This window comes from Protopterus annectens, chromosome 12.part0 (genome assembly GCF_019279795.1).
Source record: "Protopterus annectens isolate FY-2018-M chromosome 12.part0, PAN1.0, whole genome shotgun sequence".
Taxonomy (NCBI): Eukaryota; Metazoa; Chordata; order Ceratodontiformes; family Protopteridae; genus Protopterus; species Protopterus annectens.
In genome coordinates this window covers 841315668-841338419 of record NC_056746.1, presented here as the reverse complement: position 1 = coordinate 841338419, position 22752 = coordinate 841315668, and the positions used below count along the sequence as shown (strand labels likewise).

Genomic DNA, 22752 nt, shown 5'->3' with positions numbered 1-22752 from the left:
ATGACCATTCCATTTCTTCTATGTCTGACTGTATTTTCTTCTTTTGGATAAATTCTACTGCTTCTTGCAGGGAATCGAAGATCTTCACTCCTTCTGACAAGGTAATTTTTATTCTTGCAGGAAAAATAATTTGAGCTTTAATATCGGCCTTTTTCAAGGACTTAAGAGGAACGCACTCCTTTCTTCTGAATATGACTGTAGAGGTATAGTCATTGTCAAAATGAATAACTTTTTCAACCATCTTGATAGTGGAATTAGTCCAAGCTAATTTCAGCACTAAGTCCTTGTCTTATGAAGAAAGAAATCCAACTATTACACACCTGGGGTTAGATGAACTCAGAGATGAAGCTGGATTTGCCATGGACTGATGAGCCCTCTCAATTCCAAAAGAGAGGGATTTAGGCATGTTTAGTGCTGATGAAAACCACTTACTGAGGAACTGAACCATGATAGCATCCTCTTCTTTCTCAGGAATTCCATATATATATTCTTATGTTATTCTTCCTTGATCTGCTTTCAACGTCTTCCAGTTTATCAATCAGCCTCGTGCTTTGTTTCAGAAGAAATTCATTGTGATGCTCATTTTCTGTCACTCTAGTATCTAGGTCAGTTACTGTTTCCTCTAAGGCAAGAATCCGTTCAGATAGTTTTTTTACTATTCCATTTAGACGTTCCAGTTGTTTACTGCATTCTTGTTTGATAATATCCATTTTGTTTTCGAATTTGTCCATTTTTAGTGACAGTTCTTGGATGTTTGTTATAAGATGTAATTCTTTCTTCATTGCACTCTCCTGGTGTGGGTTCTTCAAGTTGCTCATCTTGAGATCTCCAGTAAAAAAACTTCTTGACAGGAATAATTAAAAAATTATTTTGACTATGTATTAATTTTTAGAAAATAATAGAGAGTCTATGTTAATGTTTAGTATACTTTTAGTTAGATTTTTCTAAAAATTGAAGTATATTTCCCGTCAGGATATTAAAATCTAAGCAGAGCTATAGATTTTTCTGCTGCCATCAGACTGGCATCTTGGCCACACCCCCAGGTGTGTTTGTTTTTTTATATAAAATGAGGCATCTCTACCTTTTGTCCCTTTCTGTGCAGTAGCTAACAAAAATGTGTGGAAGGTATTACAGCTAGGGTTGACACTCCTCAAACTGATTCTCCGGTAGTCCGGAAAACACTGTACAAACTCCGGTACCCTGTTTCAAAAAAGGAAACAGACTATCGGAGTTTGTAAATCAGTTTATTTTCTATGCTTTTTTTTACAGAAAAGCATAGCAAATCAGCCGAAAACAGGCAGCAGGAACGGAAAAAAAAGAGAGCATTCCCCACCAGGTGATGTAATCATGACATCACAAAATGGGTGGAATGTGGGTGGGGGTGGGTGGGGTTACTGGTGATGCGAAGGGTGTCGCTTTACTCCGGTTTTAGCCACAATGAAAGGTGGCAACTCTAATTACAGCCCTGAACTGCTGTGGTGCTCTATGTGGTTTTCAACTATGTTTCAGTCACGTCTACATTCTCCAGTGTAAGGACAGCTTGCAGGGAGTGGATTTTTCTTTTTTGTACACCTGACATCAAGGAGCAACACCTTAAGATTTTCCTGGGTTGGTTTTGCTATGTCAAAAGGTTGATCAAGTTGGCAATGCCTATAAAAAGCCCAATGGGGTACACAGGTTTTAGCAAATCTTTAAAACCCTAGACAGGACAGGCCATCCCTGGCAAAGCAGCTTGATCTGTCAACCATTTTCTCCCTGGCTGATAAATACTGTACCCCCTTCGAATAAGGAAAAAAAAAAAAAAAAAAAAAAAAAAAAAAAGACGCTATCAAAAGTCAATTCATACTGTGGCATCAATCCTTATACTTGTAGAAGGTATATACAATGTTGTTCAAAGGTAGGCTCATACTGTCCTGGGACATACAACTTTCATCTGGTCTCTCTTCATATAGTCCAGGGAGTTACGTGCGAAGTCGTTTACCCCACATTGACTATAGCAGAGTCATACTGGTATTTGTGGTTCAACAACCTGAGTGCATGCGTGATCTGGGGGATCCTGGTCTCTGACAGGCAAATGCTACTTTCTCCTTTCTCAGAATGGTAAGCAGGACATCTATGAGTCTCACAATGGAGTCTCCTGTGAACAAAATATTGAGTTGTGTGGTGGTTTGCCCTATGGGTTTAGAAGTTGGGACGCTGTGAGAAGTGGCTGTATGTATTGTTTTGGTACAGTACTTTTGAGGTTGCTAAGGATGCTTATTTTAACTGTACATCAAGGGGATCTTTGTGTTTCGGAAGATAACATTTAAGAGTCCCAGCAAATGTGACCACCAGGAACCGGTGCCCCACTGTTCCTTCTCTCACCAGGAAAAGAGCAGTAGCAGTAATCACAAACTGGCTACTAAGAACAACTTTCAAACTTTCCAGTGACTGATAATTTCTAGAAATGCTAGGAAATAATGTCCTTCTGCTCCTACTCTCACCAGGAGCAAAACAAAAGCAATAATCACAAACTGATTCCTGAGAAGCAATTCCTAAACTCAACAGTGATTTGTAGCCTAGTCCAAAATGTTACAGATTTTAAAAGTAAGATGGAAAAAAAGGATTTTGCAGTGTAAAGTAAGTGAATAGGATGGTATGAAACAGAAGATGAGTCAAGCTTTAAGAGTCAAAGGGAAGGGTCTTCCTAGTTGACATCTTAGTGCCCAGCTGAATAAGCGGATGAGAGGAGACTGGTAGGAGCGTCCAACATCAAAGCTAATAAAAACAAGTGCAGTCAGACAACAGTAGCCATGCAGTATCTCAGTTAAATAATAATGCAGCTGAATAAGAAATTATTTTCAAATCAGTGAAAAGAAAAGGAATTATTTTCTAATTGACCCTCATGCAGACAAGCCATTCACTACAAATTACCAAAAAACACGCAGCTAAGCTACTGTCTTCACCTTGTTGTACCTCCTGTAACAGAGGACCATGTGATACCTGCAAATTACCACGTTTGGACATACCAGGATTCAGCTACATGGCTTCTGACTGTCCATATATTTTTTTTACTTTTTAAATCTTTACTGGTGCAGTTAAGCCAATAAAGCCAGACCTAACTAACTGTATGCTTGCCATGTCTGACCCTTTTTCCGAGCTTGTCAGTACAACCTAAGTGGATTTTTTGGCTATATTCTGGAAAACAGACCTTAAGATTAAGCCCAATGTCCATAAACACTATGTGCTGGCCAAATATCCCAAACATCATCCAAAAGAAAGGGTAAAAAAAGTCACACAGACAAAACCATTCAGTAAAAACTCCAAGAAAGACCCAGCCAAGCCAGATTCTTCACTGTATGATGCCTTAAACTTCTTGCAGCAGAACCCATACCATACATATGCAAATGACCCTTTAAAGGTACAGTAGTGTTTCTGCTACATGGCTTCACAATGCCCAAGAATTTTCACTTCTTATCTTTTAAATCTTTACAAGTGCATTTATTGTTTAAATCTTTACCAGTGCATTAAAGCCAATAAAGTCAAATCCCACTAGCTGTATACATGCCATGCTTCCTTTTTATGAGCTTGTCAGTACAGCATAAATGGACTGTTTGGTGATACTTTGGAAACGCAGAGCATACGATCATGCCTAATATCCATAAACAATAAGGTAAACTCCAAGAAAAATCCAATTATGCCAGTCATCATTTTGCAGTATCTTAAAGCATACTGGTATTACTCTGAAGCATCTTTGTTTTACAATTAATTCCATTCCCAGTTATACTCCTCATGATAAAGCTGCAAATGACTTTGTAAAAAATCAAGATTATAGTCCATTTGATTTTTCAGATTCACAGTTTCTGTTCTGCTCTATAACCACACCCACAAAATGTCATGCTAGGTATTGGACAAGGATTATTATACAATGACTGGCCATTAGCATTCCAAAACGAGCATGCTGATTGGCCACCCCAACCAGCATGCCCGGTGTAAATCAGTGAATATACTAATGGAAAAAGGTCTGGTTGCCCAGACTTTTTCCCAATTGTATATCTCCTGATTTTTTTACTTTGTTTTTTGCCTCCCCAAAAAGAAAATGGAAGACCTAAAATGAACGAGGAAAATGGCGCAGACAAAAAAACAAAAAGGATAATCAGGTACATTCTGAAAAATTAAAGAAACGTACCTGATTATCCTTTTTTTTGTCTGCACAGTTTCCCTCATTCTTTTTAAATCTCCTGATTTTTTTTTTCAATTAAAAAAATAGCAATGGTGATCTTCCTTTCTCCGTTGCTACCTCTGCACAGCATTGATGTAGTGCGTAAGCATGAGAACACAAGTCCCTTATGCATGTGCAGTACATCAGAAATGCCCCAGGATACCAGAAAACTGTGGAAGGGCAGCACAGAGGCATTATACAATGACATTACTTAAGAAAAGTAAGTATTTATTTCCTTAAATGTCATTGTATAATAGCAATAACTCATGGCTTGGTGTGGACAATGCTGGATTTATCCATAGGTGGCTTTGTTTGATCACTCTGGTTTCACCCTCGTGACCAAACCACACCAACAGTGGGTAAATCCAGCATTACCCACACCCAGCAGTGGGTTATTGCTTAAATATACAACTGCAAAACATTCCGGCTGGGTAAGAAAAAACAACTAATTTTTTTTTGAAGAGCAGGTTCTTACTTAGATTAAGTGTATTAAATTTCAGTGTAAGGTCTTTCACCTGCAAAATCTGGTTGATAACTTGTCTCAGAGGAAGTATACTCCTACTGTAGTATTTAGTATGGAAATATAGTAGTCTATACCTTATTTAAGTAGTAAAGCATTGTGGATTCACACGTTCATGATGTTACTGTATGGGTTTTCAGTTACAACAAAAATTTAGGGTCTGTCTTTATGTCTTTATTAACAAAATAAAATGCAAAAGCAACCCTCTTTTTGCATTAGAAAAATGCATAATTTGGTATTGTATATGGTGAGGAGGTTATATCCAGCTTCACACCTGCTTTAAAACATGACCAATATATTTCAAATCTCTTGTAGCACAGGCCCGTAGGATGTAAGGCTTGGTCTTATATCTCATGGGGGATATAAGGCTTAGTAGTTTTACATGTGTTCTCTTTAGTAACAAAAGTTTACTTCATACTGCCAGCAGCCCCTGGGTCTTGCTTTAGGTCAAGGGATGTCCACCCTTTCCTTTAATTAAGGAGCTCCTACTAGTGGTTTTGGTAGACATAAGACAAAATACCACTGGAAAAAAGGATGAACCTTTAAAGCTAGTTTTGAATGACTCGGTAGTTTATGTGAAGTCTAAGTAACCATTTAGCCCTGCAAAGATTTGTAGTCATTGCAAAAGCTTAAGGGAGGAGTCAGCAAACTCTCCACATGTCTGCGTGGGTTTACTTTGGGTACTCCGGTTTCTTACTATCGCCAAAAAGCACGATGGTTAATGGAGTACACCAAAGTGGCCATATATATTGCATTTAACTTTGCTCTAGTGGGCTAGGTCATGGCTGAATAGGGGTCATAATGACTACTTCATTTATCTGGTTAAAGAAATTTATCAGTTATCCAATTAATGAATAAATCAATACTACTGGAATGAAAACTGCATAAGCATGTCTCTAGGATACACGGATGGTGCCATCCACTGTCACATGGCTCTTTTTCTATAACCACTCTTTTGGTAATGTAGCCTTGCTTTCTCTTTTTTTTTTTTTTACTTTTTAGTTGCATATCTTGCACTTACACATTTTTCAGTTAACTATCTTTTGACTAGAAATTTCACTTACTTTGCATGCATTCACAGCTTCAGACAAGGTTACGTATATTTCTCCAGAAATCCTCCTCCTCATTTTACCTCCTACACCAGAAAGTATTCTGTCACTACTTAATGTCTCTTGACACATTTACTTACTTATTTGAATTTGTTAAATAGGATACAGTGCTGATCACAACAAAAAATTTCAGTTTCAGGCTGGACAGATGGACAATAAATTCAAAAAAGCACATGTGAAAACAAACAATGGATTAAAATGCATACACAATGAAAACTACATACAATATATATACAGAATGCAGACTTAAAATGTAGACTTAGAAAACTACAATATAAATCACTAACATATTTGGCTCTGTTCTTCAGCTCATTAACTTAATCATTTATAGTCTCCGCAGGATCTTGAAACTCTTGTAAAAAAAAAAAAAAAGAAAAGGCAAATTGTTTATATGCTGCCAATAATTCCTTAATTTCTCCCTAAATGCTAATTTTTGTCCTTTTCTTCAATGAAAGTTAAGAGCTGAACATCTCCAATGCTTACTTATCACTAACATGCAGAAATGTAGAACACTGCACCTTTATACATGTTCCTCAGCCAATCCACTCAACAAGAAGTACGCCCAACTTCTAGATCGAAAGCTTCTAGCTTGTACTCCCAATTTCTTATCACCTCCCAAAAGCATGATGGTTAACTGAGTACACAAAAGTGTCCATATATACTGCATTTACCTTTGCCCTAGTGGCCTAGGCCATGGCTGAATAGAGGCCATAATGACCACTTCATAGGTTGGTACTAGGCTATTGGCCCTAGGGCCAATACAAGCCTAGCCATAATAATTCCCTGCTATTTCTTCCCACAATATTTACTTCCCTGGACCCCTGTTTAGCAGGGCGACTCACGTGATCCCCGAGGTGAATTTCCTATCTCCCATCCAATCGTCAAGGTTCCTTTTGAAGAGGGCCAAAGAGCTGCTCTGCTTGACATGTATGGGCAGTCTATTCCAGAGTCTGGGGAGTCTCTGGGTTAGGAACCTATCCCTCCAGGATGTTGTGTTCATTGTGATGACAAGGTTTAGATCCCTGGAGTGTATGGCTCTGACGGATTGGGATTTACGTGTAGCATGTCCAACAGCTCTGGGTTTGACTTGACCTTGTATGTTAAGCACAGATTGCCTCTGAGTAGATGATATGTGACAGAGTACACCTGGAGTTTCTTTAGACTGTCAGCATAGGGCATCAGCTTTAGGCCTGTGATTCTTTTAGTGAGTTATTTCTGTGGCCTTTCCAGTTGTTGCAGATGTCTTGAGATATACATACCAAACGGGGCATTGTATTCTATAATGGGTCTAATGAGGGATGAGTTCAGTGGGACAATGACCTCCTTTTTCTGGATGAAAAGCCCGTAGTGATGAGGTGTGCCACACAGAAGGAGTTCCTGACTGTTGTGGCAATGTGGTTATCGAAGGTGAGACCACTGTCCACCTGTGTCCCCAAGTCTATTAGCACACTTTCGGTGTTTAGTGTACTGCCACCTATGTGGTAATTCATGGGTACATGTTTTTTCCCCAAAGGGGATAACTATACATTTCTTGGCATTGAGCTTGAGCCCATGGCTCTAGCACCAAGCCTCTGTTTCTGTAAGGCCCATTTGTAGAATATCCACATCATTTGGGGATTCAATAATGGCTCCCAGTTTGCAGTCATCTGTGAACTTTGTTAGCCAGAGTCCCTTAATGTTGGCCTGTAGTTCAGAGAAGTAGATGCCAAACAAGAGCGGCCCCAGGACTGAACCCTGAGGGTACTCCACTTGTCACTTGTTTGGAGTTGGATTTGGAGTCGGCTACTTTTACAGTGTGGGTTCTGTCAGTAAGCCAGTTAGCAACCCATTGAGTGACGTATGGATTAATGCCCAGCTTAGTAAGTTTATCTATGATTCCAGAGTGGGGGATGGTGACAAAGGCCTTGGCGAGGTCCAGATAGGCTGTGTGGACCGCCTTACCCTACCCTCGTCCACAGCTCTGGAGACCGATTTGAAGAAGTCAATCAGGTTCAGAAGACAAGATCGGCCCTTCACGAACCCATATTGGGTGAGGTCCAGTGTTTGAAGGTTGCTAATGTATGTTTATAAGTTCCATGATAATGAGTTCTATGCCCTTGCAGATCAGACTCGTCAGACTGATGGGGCGGTAGTTTCCAGGATCCAAAGTGGATCCCCCCTTGTGTAGTGGGATAACTGTAGCTTTGCGCCACTCCGTAGGTACGAAGCCTGAGGTGAGGCTATGATTAAACATGACACTTAGGTGAGGTGCCAGTTCATTTTGTAGTTCATGTAGTACAAAGCCCGGGATGTCGTCTGGTCCCATGGATGCTGTATTCTTAGCTTTGGAGAGTGCAGGTTTTACCTGTGTGGCCATTATTACCGGAATTTGGCAATCTTTCGGTATTGAGATGGGCCCTTTAGGGGTGAGAGGGGGGGAAGTTGGCACTGAATCGTTTTGCCAGGATATTGGCAATATCCTTGGGATCAGTATATTTAATGCATTCTGTTGTAGCTCAGAGCAGATCTGAGCTTTGCCATTTAGATTTTTTACATAGCTATAGAATGCCTTGTGGTTGGTCTTTGGAATATTTGGCAATTTTATTTTCGTAACTAGCTTTGGAGGACTTTATGAGGGATCTCAGCTTCTTACTGAGGCTGGTAAGGGAGTTTTTTTGCATCCTGGGATTTTCCTCTTTTCTGCAAAAGTTTATTCCTTTTGTTGTAAAGTTTGTTTATGGCAGGGGACCACCAGATTGGCTTCCTTTTTTTGGAGGAGAGCATCTTGGTTCTATTTGGATGGCACAATTCATGCACGAGTGGATGTGCTCGTACAGTGCCTTAGTGTAGGATTCAGCAGTCAAACTTTCAGTTCCTGTCTGCATGGGTGTCAAGAAGTTTGTCACTTCTGACTTGAGTAGCATGAAGTTGGCTTTGGAGAAGTTTTTTTTACGGAGGTTTCCTTACTGGGGGGGTAGGGGAGGGATGTGGATGTCAAGGGTGATTAGCTTATGGTCAGACCTGACCAACGAGGGGGTGACCATAGGTGTGGAGCATTGATTTCCCATGTTGGTAATGACCAGGTCTGGGATATTGGGAGCCCCTGGTGGGACTATGGAGTAGCTGATCCAGGGCATTGGAATTTATGAATTCCAAGAACCGTTGGGCAAAGGTGTTGGCACATGAGTAGTTTTCCCAGTTAATGGCAGGGTAGTTGAAATCACCCAGTATTAGGGTGTTTGGTTGCATCTTAATATTTTCCAGAATGTTTAGAAAGGTGTAGTGAGAATCTTGGGGCATGGTAGGGGATCCGTAGCAAGATACAATTTGGATTGCAGTCTTACCTAGTGGTAGTTGCACCTGGAGAATTTCAGACGCATTGCGTTGGGCAACTAGCCTGGTGGTGTGAATATGGACACTCCTCCACCTTTAGTGTTTCGGTCCTGGTTTGGTGGCCGAAAAGTGTGGTAAGAGTTATAGCCTGGTATTGCAGGGGTGCTGGAGCCTTGAACCAGGTCTCAGTTACTGCACAGATATCGATGTTCTCCATTTTTAGGAGTGCCTCAAGACAGAGTGCATTTTGAGATTTAGATTTCTAGTATTGAGTAGCATTACCTTCAGATTTTGCATGCTTGTACTTGTGGTGGTGGTTTTGTCCTTTGAACTTTGCCTAAAAAAAGACACTATAGGGGTGGCAAGAGCTTTAGCCAGTAACCTGAATCTCAGGGGCGACAGGTGCAGACCATCTCTGGCAAAGCATCGTGGTCTGTCGATCATGTCGTCCTAGGCAGACAGATACTGGATCCCTTTTGAATGACACCAACAGCTTAGCCAATTTTTGAAGTCAATCATTTTGTCCTTATACTGTGGTATCATTCTGGGCGAAGGCAGGATGCTACTCACGGCTAGGGTCATACCTGCCTGGGCCACATAATCCAAGAGCTCTTCCATGTCTCTCTTCATGTAGTCCAGGGAGGTACTTCTCAAGTCAATCACTCCAACATGGACAATGAGAGAGTCATATTTGTACTTGTTGTGGAGTGACTTGAGTGCATGTGTTATGTGGGGGATCCTGGCACCCGACAGGCAGCTGACTATACTTTTCTCCTTGTTCAGCCTGGTGAGTGGGACATCAGTGTGCCTGACGATAGAGTCACCTATGACTAAAGTGCTGGGTACGTTGTCTTACCTTAGGGGCTGTTATTGGGTGGCACACTGGTGTTGTGAGCTATGTGACACTTTGGTTGTGATGGGTGTTTGTTTGTTTGCGTTTCAGCTTCCCAGGTCCTTGTTGCTTGGGCAGGTTAGTGTTAAGGGCCTCCGCATTTGAAGGTTTAGTGTTGCTATGTGAGGGTGTTGGTTTAGAAGGGCTATGTGTTGCTTGAGGTGTAGTGCGAGTGTTAACCTTCTCCTCTTGACTGTCTAGCACAACCTTGTGTGGGAGAGCTTTGCTTCCAGTTTGGCTATGTAAGTGCATCTCTCGCAGGTTGTAGTGTTGAGTGGTAGGAGGAGAGGGTTGTCTGAGTACATGAGGCAATTGCTGCACTGCCCCAGTATGCCCAGATTCACCAGGTGGACAGGAGAAATCACCGGAAGCTGACCCTTGGACATGCCAGTTTGGTGCTTTTTTTGTAAAGTACAAGAGCTGTTTCCCTTACCTTAGCAAGGTACTTTGCAATTATAGGCTGTTTAGTGCCTAAGATTAATTTCTCCTCATTAACAAGGAGAGTCGAGTGCTTGCATCAGTTTAAGGCTTCCTAGTGCTTTCCAGCAGGTTTTAGAAAAAGTGCTAGTCACAGGGATGCTTACAGGTAAAATGAAAAAAATAGATTATCCTGAACACTGCAGTGTGCACTAGAGGAGTTAGATGTGAAAGTAGGTAACTAAATTTTACTTGTCTAAAGTTTTAGTGGAGAGTCACTATTTAAAAAAAAGCAAGATAGATTGAAAGGGGGTGGTCACTTTTGTATTCTGGTACTACGGAATACAGTAGGATGGCCAATAAATTTAAATAGTTGAAGGGGAGTGATTTCACAAAAAAAGAAGTTATGTACTCATCATAACATTCCATATCAGTAGTTACACTTCATTTTTTTGCAACCTGTGGGTATTCGGATCCTTATCGGATCTGAGCCGGCAACTTTTCAAGCATCTGCTCAAAGCTCCAAGCTCCTCTCCCTTACCCATAATCATCTCCTACCTTCTACCTTCCTTCAGATTGAGTTTGCCACTACTCAACCAATTAGCAACTCAACTATATAATAAACCCTGAACAGGTTCGGGGGAAGGAGGGTGGGATGGTTGCAGAAAAATGAAGTATAACTACTCAGATGGAACTTTATGGTGAGTACATAACTTCTTTATCTGAAGTAGTTAACTTCATTTTATCTGCAACCTGTGGGACAGAGTCCCCAGCTACTTAAACTCCTGGGAGGCCCTCATGGATGCATATTCCTCAGCACTGCAGAGACGAAGGATGCTCTCCCTCTGGAGATCAAATCCAACTTATAATTAGAAATGAAGGCATGTGACCTTGCCCAGGTTGCTACCACACAAATTTCATTCAGTGGAACCCTAGACCAAAATGCAAGAGCTTTAACAGGACCAAGCGGGGACAGACGTTTGTCTTTTTAAATTTGCAAAATACATTGTGTAATCCATCTGGCTAAAGAAACCTTGGAGATGGCTTTGCCCAGAAAGGGTTTAGAAAAGGACATAAATAACTGGTCAAACTTACGGAAGGGCTTTGTTGTGTGTAAATAAAAACAAAGCTGTCTATGAACATCTAGCAAACGCAGCTTACATTCACCCTTGTTCTGAAAATTTGGAAGGAAAACATGCAGGTTAGTTGTTTGATTAATGTTGGACTCAGAAGCTACTTTTGGTAAGAAGGAAGGGTTCATGCGGAAAGAAACCCTGCCCTCATGGAAGATCAAGTAAGACAGGAGACAAAGGTTGAATCTCAGAAACCCTCCTAGCCGACATAATGGCCGACATAATGGCTACTAAGAAGGCTATCTTTCAGGATAAGAACTTCAAATCTATTGTGATGCTGCAGGTTCAAAGGGAGGAGCAACTAGAGCCTGCAGAACCAAGGTAAACTCCCAAGGAGGAACAGATTCCTTAACTGGGGGATGCAAAAGAAAGGTGCCTTTAAGAAAGACCTTACACAGTCTAGAAGAGGCCAGGGCATTCATGTTTTCGCCAACATGGAAATTCGAGATAGCTGCCAGTTGCACTTTCACCGTGGAGGAACTAGACCCTTGTTAAAAAATACTGGCTAAGAAAAACAACACTGCCGGACACAGGGGCTGTAAAGGGATCCAGGTTCCTCTGAGAAGCCCAAATAGAGAATTGTTTCCACTTACTGCGGTAAACTTCCTAGTGGAGGCCTTATGGGACGCCACCAGAATAGTTTTTACTGAAGATGAAAGACCGTGTGTCCTGGCAATCATGGGAACTGGAGCAACCAAGCTGTCAGCTTGAGGTTGTCCAGGCTGGGTGGACAAGTGCCTGAGGGATGGGAAATTAGATCCAGGCACGGATCCAGAATCCAACAAGGAGCTAGAACATGAGACCAAAGTAAGGGGAACCACACCTGATGAGGCTAGAACGGGGCAATGAGGATCACTTTGCACCCCAGTCAGCAAGCTTTCCGAAGAAACTTCGGAATGAGAGGTAATGGGGGATAAGCGTACAGTAACCCGGGAGGCCAAGCATGGATTAGAGCATCTCTGGGGGGATCTCCTGGTGAGGGGATCAGAGTGAAGAACTCGCTGCACTTCACTTTGGAAGGAGATGCGAAGAGATCGCAGCAAGGCTGACCCCACGCAAGGAAGACCTCGTCCGCTATAAATTGTTTCAGAGACCACTCGTATGGCATTAGAATAGTCCGACTCAGTCTGTCTGCTAAAATGCTGGAACATCCCAGGATGTGTGCTGCAATCAGAAATCGACTAGTGGAGATCCCCCACTCCCACACTCTCATGGCCTCGTGACACAGAGGGTAAGATCTGGTTCCTCCCTATTTGTTGATGTACCAAACAACCGACATGTTGTCTGACTGAATTGCAATAGTCCCTGGAGGAAGGACAGTGTGAAAGGCTTGCAACGCTAAGAGCACTGCTCTCATCTCCAGAACATTGATATGCAATCTGGTCTCGATCTGGGACCATTTGGCTTGGACTGTCCTCCCCAGATAATGCTCCCTCCACCAGAGCTGGGAGGCATCCATGGTCACTTTGGCTCGGGATGAGGGTGAAACAAATGGGCGTCCTGCTAAGATCTCTGGTGATTGGAGCCACCAGAGAAGCGACACCCTGCAGGCTCTGTTGATTTGAATTGGATATTCCATGGGGAGATCAAGCCAAGACCACTGTAAAGCCAGAGTCCACTGAAGAACACGCATGTGAAGATGCACACAGGGGAGGATTGATATTGCTGCAGCTATACAGCCAAGGGCTCGGAGAAAGTTGCTCGCCTTTGGTAGCCTGGGGCCAAGAACCACTGAAATATGGGCCCGTAGGCTCTGGACCCTGTCTGGAGTTAGGAAAATTTTCACTTGAAGGGTGTCCAGCCGTGCCCTGATAAAGTCCAAGAGGGACTTGGAAACATTGATAGTGATCTTTAGCCAGTCTGCAAGATGAAGGAAGGAGTCTCTGGCTATGCAAAGATGATGCTTGGCGGAAGCAGTGAGGAGCCGATCGTCTAGGTAAAGGAATACCTGAATTCCCTGAAGCCTCAGGTGAGCCGCTACGACTGCCCTTACCTTGGTAAACACCATGGTGGCTGTGGTGAGACCTAAGGGTATGGCTCTGAACTGGAAATGATTGGCTCCCAGCCGGAAGCGAAGGAATCTCCTGGAGCTTCTGCGAATCTTGATGTGGTAGTAAACGTCCTGGAGGTCTATCAAGCACATCCAGTCGCATTCTCGAAAATAAGGTAGAATGGACTGTAGGGTGACCATCTGGAATTTCTGCTTGGCTTCAACCAGGTTCAAGGTTGACAGGCCCAAGATGGGCCTGAGATCCCCCGTCTTTTTTGGCACTAATAAGACCCTGGAGTAAACGCCTGATCTGGACTGTCCTGGGGGGACTGGTTCGATGGCTCGTTTGCAAAGAACCTTGGTAATCTCTAGCGCTGCCGCTTCCCTTTGAGTGGGTGGGACATCTGGGAGGCGCTTGGGTTGGACGGTGGGGGAAACAAAGGTGGTGTAGCCTCTGGATATTATTTGAAGCACCCAACGATCTACAGTTATGGACTCCCAAGCCATTGGGTGCAATGATAATCTTCCCCTGACTGTCTCCAGAGTAGGTCAGTCGGGCAACCCCTCAGGGCTGCTGCATGGGCCTGTCCAAGAAGGTCTCCCTACTCCCAAAGTACATCGCCCTCCCCCCTCTGCCGCTGGAGCAGCATCTGTCCTGTCCCCCTCTGCCTCTAGAGGATTACTTGTCCTGAGAGTCCAGGAAAACTGACTTATGGAACCATATCTTCTTTTGTCCTCTCTGATTCCTAGAAAAGGATCCTTGAGGGCTAGAGAAGCTGATTCCGATGGCAGACAAAGTCTTCCCGTCCTTTTTACTCTGAACCAGAGTGTCGCATACTGTCTTCCCAAAAAGAGAAGAACCATCGAAGGGAGCATTTGTGAAAGACGCCTTGAAGAAGTCCGCGAATTGACATAGTCTGAGCCAAGTGTGTCGCCTCATAGCCATGCCGGTCCCAGCCACCCTAGCCGCTCTTTCTGTAGCATGGGAAAGGAGACGCATAGATGTGTTCTATACCGATTTTAGAGTCAACATTTTTAAGGAGAACAGACGTTTGTCCGACGCCGACAAAGACTCTGGGGGAGACTCAGCAAACTCTGTGACTAGGTCTCGCTGCAGTCATATAACGTGTGCCAAATAGTTCAGTGCTCAGTTGGAAAACATTGCTGAAGAAAACATTCGCTTCCCAAATTGATCCACCGCCCTGGACTCCTGGTCCAGAGGGTGGACTGAGGAACTCTCCTGTGCCAGTTTCCTCCTGATGGCTGCTGCAACCACCATAGCATCCACCGGGATCCTTTGTACCAGGCATGTCTGCCTGAGGATGGAGAGAGAATCCTGTCTGGGTGTTTTGGTATCGACTCTACGGTGTCAGGCTCCTTCCTTGCCCGCTTGGTGATAAAAGATCCACTAAGGGATCCGCAGGAGGGGACACCCAGGAAGTAGATGGGCCCGTGCCAAAAGCCTCCAGGAGCACGGACTCATCTATAGAAGGTTTTGGGGCTGAACAACCTCCGCTCTGGCAGAGGATCTCCATGATGTCTCCAAAGAAGACATCCTCGGGAGGTGACCTGGGGGAACCTTCTCCTTCATCTAAATCAGTGACTTCTGTCAAAGACTCGGGGAGTCCAGGTGCCTCCTTTTACACATGTGCTTACGGGGACCCTCTTCAGTGGGACTCTCTGAAGAGGGCTCGTGAGCCACGGGGGGGTTCCACCAGGGGAACCGCCTGGGGGTCCTCAAGCACGGGCTGTCCTTGGGACAAGCTGAAGGGCGTCAAAACCGAATCCAAGGGCTAGGGTCTCAATCCTTGGAAGAGAACCCTCTCCACCACATCGAATGCCAGTGGAGAGCGTACCTCCTTAGTACCCAACTCCCTGGGTCCGCCGTGAGGATCGGGGCCGAGGCAGGAGTAGCCGGAGCTTCGAAGGAATGGCTTGGATCCGACAAAGTCTGAGCCGAAGACACCTCCATTCCCTTGGATCTGACTTCCTGTCCTCGGCCCCGAGAGTTGCTCAGATCCGAACTGGTCTGATCTGAGTAACTTAAGGTGATCACCAGAGTAGAGGTTGGAGGAAACGTCGGCACTGAACCCAGAGCTCCGAGGATCCTTGGATCCATAAACCCCGAAACTGCAGGCCAGATCGAGGAAGGAGAAATCGGATGAAAGAAAGGCATGGAGATCCCCCCTCCAGAGGGAGAGGGGCCTGGCAAGACTCCCACCTGGATTTGGGTCCGAGTATATCTCATCATCCTGTCCATATCCAATTCCGATAGACTCGAGTTGAGTGCGAGGAGACAGCCAACTCGGATCTGGCTGGTCGTTACGACGACCTAGATGAAGGCCTCGGATCTAAGGGCTCCGTTGGCTCCAGGGAGAACTTCGGGGACTGGAGCTGAGGAGATGTAGGTCTAGACACTTTAGAAGGTGGGCTAGGGAAGGGCTCCCGCTCTGGAGACCGCTTACAGGGCCTAACCCCCTCCTCTCTGTCCTTGTTTTTCATGTCTTTTCCTTTGGCCTCCCTTTCAACAGGTCTAGTGGGAGGGTGAGTCCCAGCCTGAGGGGGAGGTTGAGCAACTGCTGGAGGAGCCGAGGCCGATGAATCCAGAGAGGAAACGAGTAGAAGGCCTTTTGCAACCAGTTTGGCCTTCCTTTCTTTCAAGGCCCTGAGGTTAAATCCGGCGCACACACTGCACTGAACAGATAGATGGGGAACACCCAGGTAAACAACACAGAGTGTGACCATCGGCCGGTGAAAGCTTATGGCCACAAACTGTGCATTTCTTGAAGGTAGGTTTTGGCTGATCAGCCATACTACGAACACACACAGACAACCTACTTAAGACTGATACTCTAAACACACACACCTAAGGGGTAGGGAGGGCCTGTACTAGACTACTTTACAACAAACTTTTTTTTTTTTTTTTTTTTATATAACAGACGAACAAGCAATTGGGGGAGGAAAGGGAACACACACTCACTATCTGGAGAAGAAAAAAGACAACCAAAAAGTCACTTACTAAATAACCAAACACTTGGAGGTACAGAGATCATGATGCTGATGCACAAAGCGGCAAACAAGATCTGAGGGAAGGTATGAGATGGTGATGGGTTATGGGTAAGGGGGATGAGCTTGGAGTTCGGAGCAGGTGCTTGAAAAGTTGCCAGCTCGGATCTGATACAGATCCGAATACCCACAGGTTGCAGATAAAATGAAGTTAACTACTTCAGATTGATATGTTTGCACTTACACAAGCCAGTAAAAGCAGAGAGGAAATACATGGTCAAATTAATATAAGGGGCAGGCAACTAAAAAGACAGTGGTGCTTAAGAACACAACAGTAACATAGTGGCATGGTAGGGAAATAAAATTCTGCCTGACTCACAAGAGACAGAGCTGTGGTCTCTTTTCAAGTTTTAATATGCAGTTAAAAGAAGAATACAAGTAAAACACAAGGTAAAGAAAACAAATCACAGTATTCAAAATAGAAAAAGGCAATAAAGTAATACAAAATACAACAAATAAAAAGCAAAGTAAACTTTCCCTCACAGCAAAGTGCAGCAGAGTCTGGGTGAGCCTTTCTAGTAAAGCTCTGAAATGTTTTATTTACCTTAAATAGAAGGTTTAGTTCCTAGCTGCACCCCCTCAGTTCATAGATGAATAACCTTAACTGACCTGTTCTATCCTATGTGAGAGTCCTTAATTGATCTGTTCTGATTTCTGCCTGACTGTCTTCAGTGGACTACCATCAATGTGGTAATTCATGGGAACCGGGTTTTTCCCCAAAGAGGATGACATTTTTTGACATTGAGCTTAAGGCCATGGTTCTAACACCAGTCATTTGTCTCAGTGAGGTGTTTCTGTAGGATGTCAACATAGCCCCTCTCAATACACAACACTATCCACTTACAAATTAGCAGGTCTGACTGAGGTACCAGATCAACTGAGACAGACATACCTATCCAAAATGCACTACTGCATGCCCACTCCTTGAATGCTTACTGAGTCATGCAAGAAAGGTTGGGGCATACATTAAAAACACCCTAATGTGATGTTATGTGTTACAATCAGCTATTGCCCTCCTGGGAAATAAATGGGAAATATTGTGACTGGTCAAATGGTCAACAAATGCAAGAATGAAAATGATTAATAAAAAAGAAAAACAAAAAACAAAAACATCTTAAGACTACTTTGCAGGTGGTAAAACAGAAGGATGATGTGGTCATCAGTGGGACTCATCCTGGACCAAACAAGCATCTGAATCCATCTTGAGATGCTTCATCAGGGTGTCACAACATTCTTTTAGGAGCTATAGGGAGCACAGTTAACTGAATCTGGATGCCTTCACACTCAAGTGTGGCATGCTTCAGGACAATTATTTATTACTTTATTTTACATTTGTTGACTGGGCTAGTCCAACTGGATACATATCCGTTTTCAGTAGAGGCCCGGGGAGTTAAGCTCCAAATATGGAAATAAAAAGGCAACAATATCGTACAGACATAAAAAAACAAACTGTTTAAAAAACAATGGCTTATGTAAGAAGGAAAATGCTTAAGAAATATACTCTGAACTAGATCAACTATTTACATATAAAAATACACTATGAATTAGATACACTATGAACTAGATCAACTATACAAACTAGGTTAAAAAAGCAATTTATATAAGCAACAGATAAAAGAAGTGGCAAGTTTTGACCCAAGTATGGATGCAAATAATAAGAATTTTTTTTCTCTCTAATTAATACACTCTGAAAGGTGAGAAAAGAAACAGATAAGAGTGGGTACTGAACAAGTACTGTGGAGGACTGCTCAGGTTTGTACTCGGTTAGTTTAATAAGGAGATGCCAATACAGGAAGTAGCGAGGCAAGTAAACACAGATAATAAACATGGTAAGACGAAAGTATGCTAGTCGGGATTAGTGCATGGACAAAGACCATTGCATTTTCAGGAAAGTTTTTATATGCTTCTTGAAGAGTGGTGTGGAGGTAAGAGATGAAACTTCAGAAGGGAGTTTGTTCCAAGCTTTACCCACAGAGTTGTAAAGAGAGAGTCTCCAGAATTATTGTTGGGTTTGAGGGTGGTAACTAGTAGTTTGTTAGCTGAGCATAGGGTTGTAAGGTTTTTGTAGGGAGAGATAAGGTTGCAAAGTATAGGAGTATTGTTGGGGTGATGCAAAATCTTATGGGAGATGGTGAGATGATGACAGAGTAGCTGATTTTGCAGTTCTAGCCATTCAAGCAGTTTAAGATTTTGGCAGTGGTGGGTTCTAAAAGGTGTGCCAGTGGCAAATCTGGCAATATTGCGGTAGGAGGCTGCCAGTTTACTGAGGTTACTTATGGATAGATTAGTGTAGATGGGGAGGCATATAAAAGGTGTGTGTGGGCAATGGTAGTTCTGCCTAGTGGAGTAAGATAAGGTCGAATCATGTAAAGGGAACCTAGTTTCCTGTTGATAGATTTGATGGTGAGGTTAATGTGAGAGTCAAAGTTGAGGTTGTCGTCAATTGCTACCCTAGAAGTTTTGTGGTTAGATCAGGAGCTATAATAGTGTCATTTTTGGAAGTGATAGTGAAATCAATGGGGGGGGGGGCACCTTTTTTGTGGGAGTGAAAAACAGTAATTTTGTTTTCTTAGGGTTTAGGAGTAGACAGTGTTGAAGGAACCAGTTTTCTACTAAGTTGAATACTTGTTGGGTGATGGCCTGGAGGTTTGCTGAAGAGGTTGCTGCACAAATTAATGTGGAATCATCTGCCTATTTTATGCAGGTGGCTTGAGGGAGCTTTGTGTTCAGGTCATTAGTGAAGATAGAGAAAAGGAGGGGACCCAAGATAGAGCCTTGAGGGACACCTAGGGAAACAGGGAGGTGAGTGATAAACTATTGTCCCAGAGGACAGCCTGTTTTCTATTATCTAGATAAGACTTGAACCATTGGATAGCCTGAGTGCCTAATGCAAGTGATTTAAGGATATCTAAAAGTAAGTTATGATTAACCATATTGAATGCTTTTGAGAGGTCAATAAAGAGTGCCGAGGAAAGTTTGTTGTTGTTTCTATTTTTATTAATGCAGTCAGAAAAGGATAAGAGTGCAGTGGTGGTACTATGGAATGGACTAAAGCCATGTTGACAGTCAGCAAGTAGATTATTTTGGAGAAGATGGTCAAGTAGTTGCCGGTGTATGCAAAGAGTGCACTAAGCACGGTTTCTCATCATGCTTGTGCTGATAATAATTGGGGCAGTTCTGCAGACAAGGCGGAGGAGCTGCAGTCCAGTACATGGTAGATTTAATGACTCAGAATGAAACCATGGTGGGGGAGAGTTCAACTGCAAGGAAAAAGTAAACGTGTGTAGGAAATTACCATAGCAGCAAATGTTTCAGTAGGTCACTGCAACAATAACCATAACTACTTGGATTTAGCCACAGACAACCCCATTTATCTGGCTCAATTTTCTGAGCTTATAACTCTTCCTCCTATGCATAATGGAGGCCCTCCCCTGGGATGTCAAAATGCTCACTGTATAAAACTGACATCCACTTACACCACCCTAGAGTTTTCTTGCCCAGAGGGGGGAAGAGAGAGAGATGCCCTTGCAGGATACAGTAAAGTCAGGACAGCTTACAGCAACAGAAAAAAATGGACAGTACACTCAAAACAGGCAACGATGAGTAAGGTGTCAACTTTCTTGGGAAGAGATGTAACTAGTCTTCCTAGCTGAATACCTAAACCAGAGCACATGCAATGCCATAAACAAGGTGTGAAGGGGCAGGTGAGGTACTTTACCCCAGCCGAGGATATCTACAATCCAAGACAGAGGGAATGGTGAGAGTGGAGTGGTACTGCAACAGTGATCGTCTCAAACAACAGCAACTATGGTTAGCTCCTACACAACTCTATGTTCTTCATTAAATCACTGATGCAATAGTTAAAGTGAATAGGACCATTCCCAAAGCTTTAGGATATAGGGGATAGCCTGAGAAAAGATACCAGGGGTTCAGCATTTCCTGCAAACGGCTGCAGCAAATAATGCGCAGATGCCAAAGTGGAAAAGTACAGTTGTGTACACTTACCATAAATGTAGATGTTCGAGTGTATTCACTGTTGCAGTCATTACATTTGGGTAATCCTGCAGGCAGGTTGCCCTCAGTTGGCCTGAATTCCAAAGTCTTGGGTCCTGCGTCGGCTGCTGTCACCCCTTCCCTGACGTCAGGTTGTCAGGGGTACAAAAGAAGCAGCCGACAGGTGCCCCCTAAAAGGGCAGCCAAATTTATTTTATATATATATATATATATATATATATATATATATATATATATATATATATATAAATACATGCACCAATATAAACTTTACTTTCATGTACAAGCAAATATACCACATAGGTTGTATAAATCAGAGAAGGAAAGAAAAGTTCCAGCAGAAAAAGGGGGGATGGTGGGTGGGTAACCTGGACTGCAACAGTGAATACACTCGAACATCTATATTTATGGTAAGTGTACACAACTGTACTATGTTCTTCGTGTTTCACTGTTGCAGTCATTACATTTGGGTAGAGTCCCAAAGCTATGGTTGGGAGGCTGGTGCTAAACAGCATTAGGAGCGGCTATGAGGCCCTGCAGAACTGCAGTGGCAAAGCCTGCCCTGGATTTAGAGTAGAGTGGCAGATGATAGTGCTTTGTAAAGGTGTGCACTGAACTCCCAAGTAGCAGCCTCTAAAAATGTCTTTGATTGGTACTCCCCTGAGAAAGGCTGCTGAAGTGGCTGCAGCTCTGGTTGAATGTGGCCTAATGCCCTTAGGCACTGGCTTGCCATGGTGTAAATAGCAGAAACGAATGCAGTGGCCTATCCACTTTGAAAGAGTCTGCTTTGAGATGGCCTTTCCTTGTGATCCTGCAGCATATGCCACTAGTAATTGCTCTGTCTTCCTGAAAACTTTGGTTCTGTTCAAGTGGAATCTAAGCTGTCGGTGTACGTCCAGAGAATGCAGAATTCTCTCCCCCTTGTTCTGTGGATTTGGATAAAAAGTTGGCAGATGAATAGTTTGGTTAAGAGCCACACTGGACACCACCTTAGGCATAAATGTTGGGCTTGTCCTCAGAGAGACCCTGTCTGGATAAAAAATGATAAAAGGTTCCACAACCATGAGTGCCTGTAGCTCTGAAACTCATCTTGCAGAAGTTATTGCTAGGAGCAGAGCTGTTTTCCAAGATAAAAACTTTATATCAGCAGTAGCAGCTGGCTCAAAAGGAGGCAGGGTGAGTTTTTCCAAGACATAGTTGAGGTCCCATGTAGGTATTGGTGATCTCCTTGGAGGCCTTAAATTTTTGGCTCCTCTGTGGTACTGCTTTAATAAAGGATGAGAAAAGATTGGTTGCTCTGTATTGTAATGAGCCAAAATGGCAGAGGCATGAATTTTAATTGATGAGAAAGATAGGCTTTTGTCCAGCATCTCAGTTAAGTATTGCAAAATCTGAGGAATATTTGGTGCAGCTGTATCAGTTCCTTGTGCCTGGTTCCAAGCACAGAATCTCTTCCATTTTCCAGTGTAAGATTTTCTAGTACTAGGCCTTCTGGCTTCCAAAATGACATCCATCACAGCTTTGCTGAGAGGTGTGTTTTGTATGACTACATTATCTGCCATGCTGCCAGGTTTAAAGTCCTGAGTTGGCTGTGCAGGATCTGATTGTTTTGCTGGGACAGTAGATGCAGTACTTGAGGTAAGGTCCAAGCTGGGCATTGAGACAAGCTCCTTAATATTGGGTACCAGTGCTGGCGGGGCCAGTCTGGTGCAATCAGTATCATCTTTGGCTTTTCCTGTCTGACCTTTAGGAGTACATTGGGGAGGAGAGGCATAGGGGGGGAAAGGCATATACTGATAGGTTTTTCCATCTGACGGATAGGACGTCCACTTTCCATGCTTGTCTGTGACAAATCCTTGTGCAGAATCTCTTTAGTTCGTAGTTGTGAGGAGAGGCAAATAGATCTATGTCCGGGCATCCCCATTTCCTTGTTATCATGCTGAAGACTTGTGGATCCAGCTGCCACTTATGGGGATCCATGAGGTTTCTGCTTACTTCGTCTGCCACAGTGTTTTCCTTTCCTGGCAGGAACTGTGACTGCAGATGTACTTGGTAAGTCAATCCTGTGTCCCATGAAGTCATGGTTAGTCTGCAAAGG

At 43.3% G+C, this 22752-nt stretch overlaps 1 protein-coding gene across 1 annotated transcript in view; it reads right to left on the bottom strand.

Moving 5' to 3' along the window:
* Positions 1-22752, bottom strand: part of PRPF6 (pre-mRNA processing factor 6) — a gene marked incomplete in the record, with an annotated part of 1570595 nt that overhangs the window by 443994 nt on the left and 1103849 nt on the right.